Source organism: Triticum dicoccoides, chromosome 6B (genome assembly GCF_002162155.2).
Source record: "Triticum dicoccoides isolate Atlit2015 ecotype Zavitan chromosome 6B, WEW_v2.0, whole genome shotgun sequence".
NCBI lineage: Eukaryota > Viridiplantae > Streptophyta > Magnoliopsida > Poales > Poaceae > Triticum > Triticum dicoccoides.
In genome coordinates, this window is record NC_041391.1 from 396,379,786 (window position 1) to 396,389,393 (window position 9,608).

Below are 9,608 nucleotides of genomic sequence, written 5' to 3' on the forward strand. Positions count from 1 at the left end.
ACTTTTTGTAAGACCAAAGTGCACTGCATTTGCATGTTTTTTTAATGCATTTTGTTCAAAATGAAGTGTACTGAAGAGTCCTTCACAGTGGATCTTTTTTAGACCAAAGTGCACTGCATGGTCGAAAAGAATGAACCACAACACCACATGATATGAACAAAATCGCACAAAATTTTCTTAGCTATTTTTTAAGTTTTGTTTCTTTTCACTTTTTTTCTCATGTGTTATGGGCAAACTGCATCGTCTATTTATTTTTGTGCCACAACCAAGAACAAAGCGAACTTCAAAAATGTGAAACATTTTCTCTTCTGCACATTGAGAGAACTACAAATGGAGCAAACAAAATTCCGAAGCTATGCGCCTGTGGTAATCATGGGCTGCCTGAAAACAAAACGAAAATCCACAACGTGTCGTAGCGAAACTGGAAACTGCTTGCAGTTGAGGATGCGCATCCATCAGCAAGCAGGCCACCCCTGTACTGCCTCTGCCTGCCGCTTGTATTAACGCTTGCCTCAGGACGAGCTCAACTGCACCTGGCGCCGTGCTCAACTGTACGCGCATATGTGGACGCCTGACCTCTGCAACATACACAATGAACCCCTCATAAAAAATCATCGACGTGTGCAGAGTACAAGGGAACTAGCCGTGCAGACGCTAGTTCGCCGAAAAGCCACCGATGCCATGGGCCGAACTGCACGCTCCCGTTGGTTGAGCTGCATGCGTCGTGTGCAGAATCGTAGTCGTGGAAGCCGTCGACGATGTGGGCCGAACTGCACGCCCCCGTTGGCCGAGCTGCACTTCCCCATGGGCAGAACTACACGCCTGTGTGCAGAGTCGCAGTCGCCGGCTTGGACAGCGACGGTGCTGGTTGGAGCTCTGTCAAGGTTGGATCTGGCGCACGAGCTCGGGAATGAGACAAGGCTGAGCTGGAACTCCACCTAGCCGGGCTGGTCCTGGTGAACCAATCCTCCGTCAGCAAGAACGCGGCGACGGAGGAGGGGTCCCGGTGCATTGTGTGCTACTCGAAGAAGAAGGGGTTGGGACGGCGTCCGCGGCCGTAAGCCACGGATCGATGCCGGAACCCGTGCGGGAAGGGTCGCCGTTGATGGTCGCGCGAAGGTAGGGGTGCGCCTCCGCTGCGGAGAGGAGGAAGTGCGCCTCGGTTGCTTCGGGAGGATCTGGCACTCGAACGGAACTGCAAAAAAAGCTAGTCACAAAGGAGCTTCCAAAAAACATGCTTAAATTCGTCAGGAAATCAAATCTGAAAACCAATGCCTATCTCCACTACCTGAAGGGAACTACACGAGCTGCCTCGCTGCCCCAACCGTGCTGCACGCGTGCGCATGCCGAACTGCATCACCGTGCTGTCCCATCGTGGATCCATGACGGAGGGAGGAGTTGAGATCCCACGCCTGGAGCAAGTGCTCACTAGGAGGCTCTCCCATTGCTTAGCTGCAGAGAAGCTCGGGAGAGAAAAAGTAGGTGGCCTCCTGGTTCCTGCACATCGTGGTAGAGATGTGATTTTCTACCTGAAGCCCAAATGCTCGTTGGATCCAGGACGCGGAGCAAAGGAGTCAATGGGATCTCACCATCCACGAATCCATGAACGGGAGGTGAACTGCGCTTTGGGGGAGAGCTGATGTTGCTTGTTTCCGTTGCACAGGAGCACCGACATGAGGTGGAGGTCACCCAAGAGTGGATCTCGCTGATCCATCGCCATGGGCGATTCGGGCAGGCCTAGGGCCGTGGAGCGTCGGCGTGTCGTGGGGAGGCTCGTGGTTAGCGGCGCGGCTAGCCGGGAGGGGGCGCGGGGCGTGGAGGGGACCCATCCCGACGCCCCACCGGAGAGGAGCGGGAGGGAGGAGCTCCTCGTCGGAATCAGATCGAGGCAGTAGGGGCACCTCCCCGTCGTGGATCGTTGTAGGCGCGCGATGGAGGAGGTTGGCTGCGGCGGACGGATCCTGGCGGGAGGCAGCGGGAGGGCAGGGCGGGGTACCACTGCGGTGCCAGTTGCGGCCCGGCCAGGGCCGAGAGGAAGGTGGCTAGGAGCAGCGGGGCTGGATCTAGCCGGATCCGTCGCAGGGAGGCACAGGAGGCATCACGGCGGACCGTGGCAGTCTTGATCCGGTGGTAGGGCCGGCGCGGTGATCGGGTGCTAGGATTAGGGGGCCGGCATCAGCACGGGCTGGGAGGTGGCAGGAAGGTGTGCGGGGACGTAGGGGCGGTGTAGGGCAGCGCGGTGGCGCCGGGAGGCGGGTTGGTGGTGGCGCAGGGCGCTGGCGGAGATTTGGGGGTGAAGCGGGGAAGGAAGAAGGTGGGAGTGGGTGGTGCGCCGGGGGGTGGGGTGCAGTTTTTGTTTTTGCGGTGGTACATTTTTTCCCTAAATTCTAAAAAGTGCAGCTGTGCTGTTTAGAGCTCCCGAGCACACACCCTTCTGCGTCGTCCGATCGAAATCGCCGCATCAAGTGCTGGGCGGTCGGGTCCATGCCGCCCAAAGACCAATTCCTCTCTCTTGTCTCACAAGCTCACCCCCACCCCCCACTGTGCACACCTGACACCTTCCTCCATGCCCCGGCGAGATCCGATGCGCCCCGCCTCCGTCGACCTGGCCCTCGTGCTGGCCCGCCTCCACCGAGCCAACCCTGCGCCGGAGCTCTTCCTTCCCCGGCCTTCTTCCCCGTTGACGCACCCACACCTCGACCGGCAGCAAAGCATCCCACCCGAGCGGACGCGCTCCTTGCCCACAGACCGGCGCCGACGCGGCCCCGCGCCCAACTTCTCCCTCCCGTCATCGTCCTACGTCCCGCCGCGTCGATCCCTCGCCGGGTCGATGCATCCCACGGCTGGGACCTTCGATCCCCGTCGGATCTGGGCCGAAGGTTGCGGCTGCTTCGGCTGGCCCCTGCAAATTCCAACCATCGACGACGCCCCTGCTCGTTGTGGACTCGTGGACCTATGAATCCACAAGTCAACATGTAGTGCCGGAGCATGGGCTGCATCGGCAAGGTCGACAAGGCCATCAGGCCATGGCCTTCGTGAGAACCTTCACAGGTACACACATGCATAGCGTGGCCTTCTTGGTATGACCCCTCTTGCTTGGTTTACTTGTTTTCTCCATGCACTCAGGGACATCCACTTCTCTTGATTTTTGATTTGACAGAGGTGGAAATGGCGGTGGGAGATGTCGGCACTGGAGTCGTGGCCGTGGCGGGGAAGATGAAGTGGGCGGAGCTATGCCAGTGGCTCAAGAGGAAGACAAGGAAGGATGTGAAGATTTTTTGTCCTCGTCCACCGGCTGAGAATCTTGTTAAGCAGGTATGCATCCCTCTTGTCTACTTGTACTGCAGAATGAAGGCAATGTGTGTAATATCCAAATTAATGTACGTTTACTTTGCTATCCTCTGCAAATGGCGAGAAGAATCGTGTCTACTCTGTTCTTGCCAGAATGATGATACAAACACCAATTATATGAACCTACAGATGAATCTACAGGTCCAAGGAGTACCTGTCCCGATAGCCTACCTAGCCATTGTTGCTTTGTTCCATTTTCTCATGGACAAGATGGATATGTAATGTCTGGTAGTCTGTAGTTGCCCTTTCGTCAAACTCGTCGAGCAAAAGCGGCATTGTATCTCTGAATTTTGACAACAAGCAATTTTTGGGAGGGCTCGAGGTGGAAGTTGTTTGACGGTGGGGCATGAGTTGCCTTCTCGTGTGTATGTTATCTGAGAAACTGATAAGTAGAGTGCACAAGTTGGAGTGCCTCGGGAAAATGCCAAAAATTGCCCAACTTTGAGGAAACAGTTTCTACACATGCTGGTGCGAGTTGCCCAAAGTATTTTTTTTCTAGAAAATGATAGGCAATCCTTGCTTGTTTTTTCTTACACAAATGTGTCGCTAGATTTTACATGAACCTTGATCATGTGTTTTAAACTTGCCTAACCATTTTTGTGAGTGTATTATTTGCCTCAAAATGATGCAAAACTTTGTCCTCAAAATGTAGTCCCCTGATAATTCAGAAAAAACACACATATCAGGGGCTAGGCAACTTCACACTGCTAAACGAAGGAATTGACACACACAGTTCAAGCAACATCAAAACTATTCTAGGCAAGTGGCAGACATCAGAGAGAAAGTCAGGTAAGTAACATGGTAGGCACACATTTAGGGGGGGAGGAAGGGTTTTGGGTGTCAGACATTTTACGCATGTGGAAACAGACAATTCATAATTTTTTGTGTGGCGCTTGCTTGATCATTGTGTGGCACTTGCTGTAGTTTTATGTGAGACTTGCCCCTTCAAATATTTGTGGACTAAAATAGATTTGCGAAAAAGTCTGTTTCCACAAATCTGATTGATCCCAAAAAATTTCCCCACAGCCTAAAAATGTGTGCCTAAAGATGTCATTTACCTGCCTTTCACTTCTCTAAAAAATGCTAGATACTTAACACAACCCCCAAAAAATAGCAGGACTTGCTTGACAACTACATGGGGCTTGCAAAACACTTTATATATGTGTGGCTTACAACTACAAAAAATTAAGATCTGCTTGCCAAAAACTGCATGGGGTTGCTGGAGTTTTATGTGTGACTTGCCTACTATTGTATGTGATTTGCCTAGACTTTTTAATATGTGGGGACATGTGGGCATTGTGGATTTTGTTGGAGATTCCGGGAGGGCTGAGAGGGGGGATCTGTGGTGTTGCTGTTGAACCGACCAGTGGTAGTGGTGTCGAATCTCCTCCTGGCGACGCACGCCGTGACCGGCAGGGCCTGCTGCCCCGGTCCCCTACGCCAGCCCGTTCTACCTCCCTTCGGTGTCGGTTTCCTCCTCGATCGTGCTTCAGCGTGCTGGCAGTCCAGTGTGCCGACCGAGCTCACCCCTCCGAGCTTCGGCATAGAGGACTACCTAGGTCCCAGATCGAGCACGGCCGTAGCGAGTACGCACCACATCTGCCTTGTGTGTGGTTCCATGGTTGGCAGTCCCAGGAAGAGCAACAATGAATTGCCACCCAAAACAGACTTTTTTCTAGTGCAAGCGGGGCAAGTTGCAACCAGCACTTAGGCAAGTGGGGATGCTTGCTTACACAGTGGCAGTAAGTTGCCTAAAAGATTCCAAACAAGTTGTTTTAGGTCTATATACAAGGTTCCTTAGTTTTTATTTCTCCCCACGTCACAAAAATGACGCAACTTGCTTACACACTGGCAGTAAGTTGCCTAAAAGATTCCAAACAAGTTGTTTTACGTCCGTATACAAGGTTCCTTAGTTTTTATTTCTCCCCACGTCACAAAAATGACGTAACTTGCTTACACACTGGCAATAAGTTGCCTAAAAGATTCCAAACAAGTTGTTTTAGGTTCATATACAAGGTTCCTTAGTTTTTATTTCTCTCCATGTCACAAAAATGACGCAACTTGCTTACACAATGGCAGTAAGTTGCCTAAAACATACCCATCAAGTTGCTCTTTGTCATCCACATACAAGTTGCTTTTCCACAACTTTATCTTTTTCATTTCTTAGTCTGCACCACAATAATTGACACAACGTTTTGTTTATGCAGTTGCAATGTGTTTCCTAAAGGATACCCATCAACACGAGTAGTCAGCCCTATAACACATCCATTTAAAAATGACCAAATTTGCTTACAGCGGTGCAGTAAGTTGCCTAAAAGACACCGACAAATTGCTTATGTATCCCATATATAAGTTCCTTTTAGTTAAACCATATCTTTTTTGCTTATTCGACGCCTTACACATATATAAGTTCTTGTTAACCATATCCCACAACATACATATATCTAGTAGCGGTTTATCTTTTTTGTACTTTTTATTTCTCTTGCATGATAGTACGCAAAAACACCCAACAAACACGTCATCCATATATCTACTAAGTTTTGAATTTTGATTTTTGTTTTGTATTTTTCGCAGGACCCCCAAACAAAACCTTTCCAAGCTATCAAAGTAATGCCCAAGTAAGGAAACCTCTACCAGCAATCACCTACTCTCCAGGTAATTTCTCACCCCCTGCTCCAGATAATCAAGTGTTTTTCAAAACAAATTCACTAAAACTTGCCTAAGGGTTCCCCGGTACTTGACTATAGTTAGTTCCAGTGTGCCAGCAAACAACAAAAGTTTGCTTAATGGGTAACACTAGATTTTTGTTTAAACAAACTAACTACTTTTGCCTACAGTTTTCTTTTTATTGAGTCCAGCATGTCAGTACATGACAAAGAATCTAACCAATTTTTTGATTTTAAATCATAACACTGATTTTTTCTTGAACAAACCAACTACTTTTACCTACAGTTTTCTTGTTTAGAGCCCAGCAGGTCACTACATGTCAACAAAATCTACATAATTTTTGCTTAATGGTAGCACTGGATTTGCTAACAACCTCACTACTTGCCTACAGTTTTTTAGGGGGACACATGAGTAGCTCACTTCAGCCCAATTTCTTGCTTAAAAGTGCACAAGTAGTTGCTCACAAACTTTTTATTTCTGGACATAAAGTTTTCTAGCACCCATGAGCTTACTTGTAACACTTGTTTTCCCTAAATAACACCTATAAGTTGCTTCTTTTTTTTATTTATTCTTAACACACTTCTTGTTCCAAAACAAATCTAAGGAAAAACAAGTGTCATCCGGTAAGTACATGACAACAAATCTACAAAATTTTGCTTAATGGTAACACTGAATTTGCGTAAACAACCTCACGACCTTCCTACAGTTTATCAGGGGATACATGATTTTCTCACTTCAACCCACTTTTCTTTTGCTCAAAAGTGCTCAAGTAGTTGCTCACACTTTTTTTTGCACCCTGGAGAACATAGGAGTTGCTCGCTGGCAATACTGTTTTTGCTTAAACAAACCCTACAAGTTGCTGCTTTTCTATTCTAACATACTTCTGATTCCAAAGCAAATCTAAGGAAAAGAAGAGGGGTTTCTCTGGATGTACAACAAAACCAGTAGTTGTCAGGATTTTTTATTCCTCCCTACAAAAACCACTATAGCTGCTCACTTTCCCCCTCTCCCTGTGTTTTTGTTGCAACAGGACGCAGTAGAAAACATTGCAGGATATTAGAGAAATGAGGGAAAACACAATGGGAGAAAAGTTTGCACCCACGATGAACAAAGGTGAGAAGAGATCACACTTTTCTCTCTTGTTCTCTCTTTTGGCTCTAGATTTGTAGATCAATATGTTCAATTTTTAAGCTCTAATGGCATAACCATTGCAGGTCCTTTCGATGGGGTGGATTCACTGCCCCCGTCCTCCTTTTGCATGTGGGAGAAGAAAAGAAGAAGAGTGTGGGGACAGGTGGGGAGAGAAGAAGAAAGGAGGGAGGGGCCAATGGGCGCAGGGGCAGTTGAGAGGAGAGAAGCTGGGTGGAAGGGGGGACATGGGAGACGGTCGTCTCTTTACTTTCCAAATCTGTATTGAGGGGGGACCGAAACATGCCTAATAGGGGAGGCTGCCAGGGGCACTAGCGGGCAAACGATTGCCCGCTAGACGCGTCCCATTTTTTCTAGTGCTGCGGGCAGCTCATTAATGTTAGCAGAATAAGGATTTGGTGTGCAGAATAAGACTCTAGAGGGTGTTATCATAATAGACCCACCCTATATATATATATATATATATATATATATATATATATATATATATATATATATATATATATATATATATATATATATATATAGCCCTTAAATCTAACAATCAAATTATGAGAGAATCATCTATACTTGAACTAGAAAGGTCGATTCTGTGTCTCGATTTTGTTTAGGAATATTAGCAAGTTGAGTAACCTTATTCTTTCTAAAATAGGGATATTTCTGAATGTTGTTTACTACTTCTATTATGTTGCTTATTTTTGTGGTTCCATTTGAACAGGATGTACGTGCACTCTTGTCTCCGTCATTATACCTATTTTGGAATCCATGGCAGCATGTTGTGCTTTGTCGGCACATTCGTGCATGTCTGAGGTCGCAGATGAAGAAGCACCGAATGATCATTATATTCTCCTCTGCTCTTATCTTCTATTGACATATGTATGATGTACCATATTTCCTGGTATTTCCTGAGATTCTGGACTGGTTGTTTGACAGTGATTATTATGTAAAAGTGTTTTTAGTTGCTGTTTAGTATGGATGCCTCCATGATTGCATAGGCATCCAACACATCGGCGGTTTCAAGGCCGGTCCTGGGCGGCGCCTCGTCAGCGTCGTGGATGGCTTGGGCAGCGCCTTGGCATTCCAGAGGGGCAAAGTGGGCCGGCCAGCATGCGTGGGGCGCAAAGGTGACGAGCAGGAGGGAGATGCCCTGGAGGTGATGGAGGAGGAAGTCGGAGGTGGCATCAGCGTCCATGGCGACGCCACCCCGGGAACCCTCCTGCACACCTCGGCATGGCTCGTCTGTGCCACATGGTGGCCAAGATGCTAGTACCTCCTCTCTCTGGCTTCTCTCTTATTTGCCCCTTTTTCTCGGGGATGAGGGCGTCGGTGCATCATCAGGAGTGGATCAAGAGCGGACCGTAGCAGCAGGAGCAAGGATCTGGTGGTGGTTCATGGTTTGTCTTTACCTTCTCTCTCTTTCTATACTTGATTCTTTTTGTCCATCGAGAACCATGAAATTGTAAGTTAATATTCTTCTTAATATTTTTGCAGATATTGGACTGCATTACTAAATGTTCTAGGGTTGGAGAGAGCTTAGGTGAGTGCTCAAGTTCTATGTGGATAACAATAACAAAAAATATATAGAAATCCAAATCTCTAAAAAACTGACGGAATCATGTATATATATATATATTTTCTAGGATGTACTCTTTCTGATTCCTATTGTGAGATGTTCGTTTGTATGTTATTTTCTTCCTTTTGTAATTTGTTTTCTTTCTTTGGTGCTGCTTGAAGTGATATTTTGATATTCATTTTTTTCTGAAATTACAAGTCAGTCGCTTTTATTTTTGAGTATACATATTAACTGATGCACAACTGGATGCCATTTTATCCTGTGTGGCATAATGATGGTAGTGATTTGAAGCCAACCCAGAACTATTAGTGATCTTGACAAGTGGTGCTCTAATATTCAGTTGTTTTCTGAAATTAAATTTAGTTAGTTTTGTGTTTGAGTACGAAAATAGTACAAAAGAGTGGTGTTCTAATATATTTTTGTGTTAGGAAATTAGAAGTTATTTCATTTTAGTTGAAGCCCATCCAAGTAGCATTTTATTGTGTCTGTATCTACCTAGTAATGTGAGTCAGTGTATCGATTTGCCAATTCTTGATCAGTATATAAAAATTCTTGAGCTGACGTGATGCCTGCAATGCTTTTTTTGTCTCCGCTATTTTCTTCCTTTAGTGTACAAACTGTTTTTATTCCCAGTTTCTGGTTTCTGTGTGCATAGTAGGTTCAGAATCAATTTCTAAAAACACAAACTTTGCCATGTTTTCTCGCCATCATCCACCTCCTGGTCCTTGTTCGTAACCCCTCTCTGCCAATTTGAGAGACTGTTCTGTACTTCCAGAGAAATACAACTTATTTATTAGGTTTCTCAGTTTCTCGAATATGCAGTATAGCTGCTAATGCTTCTTTGTTTTGTTGTATCATTTCTGCATAT

The 9,608-nt window shown here is 46.7% G+C and overlaps 2 long non-coding RNA genes across 4 annotated transcripts; one reads left to right on the forward strand and one right to left on the reverse strand.

Moving 5' to 3' along the window:
- Window positions 1-269: 269 nt before the first annotated feature.
- Window positions 270-2,338, reverse strand: LOC119323003. Its single transcript, XR_005156046.1, has 3 exons — window positions 1,590-2,338; window positions 1,289-1,497; window positions 270-1,195 (listed from the first exon to the last, which is right to left on the reverse strand). It is a non-coding gene; the product is annotated as an uncharacterized LOC119323003 (long non-coding RNA).
- Window positions 2,339-3,226: 888 nt separating this feature from the next.
- LOC119321971 lies at window positions 3,227-9,600 on the forward strand. 3 transcript variants are annotated; one of them, XR_005155318.1, is made up of 7 exons: window positions 3,227-3,315; window positions 5,926-6,006; window positions 7,049-7,131; window positions 7,233-7,312; window positions 7,886-8,065; window positions 8,163-8,561; window positions 8,659-9,600. It is a non-coding gene; the product is annotated as an uncharacterized LOC119321971 (long non-coding RNA). The 3 variants fall into 3 exon arrangements; XR_005155319.1 differs by having other exon boundaries at window positions 7,886-8,043; XR_005155320.1 differs by lacking the exon at window positions 3,227-3,315 and adding an exon at window positions 3,338-3,492.
- Window positions 9,601-9,608: the final 8 nt, after the last annotated feature.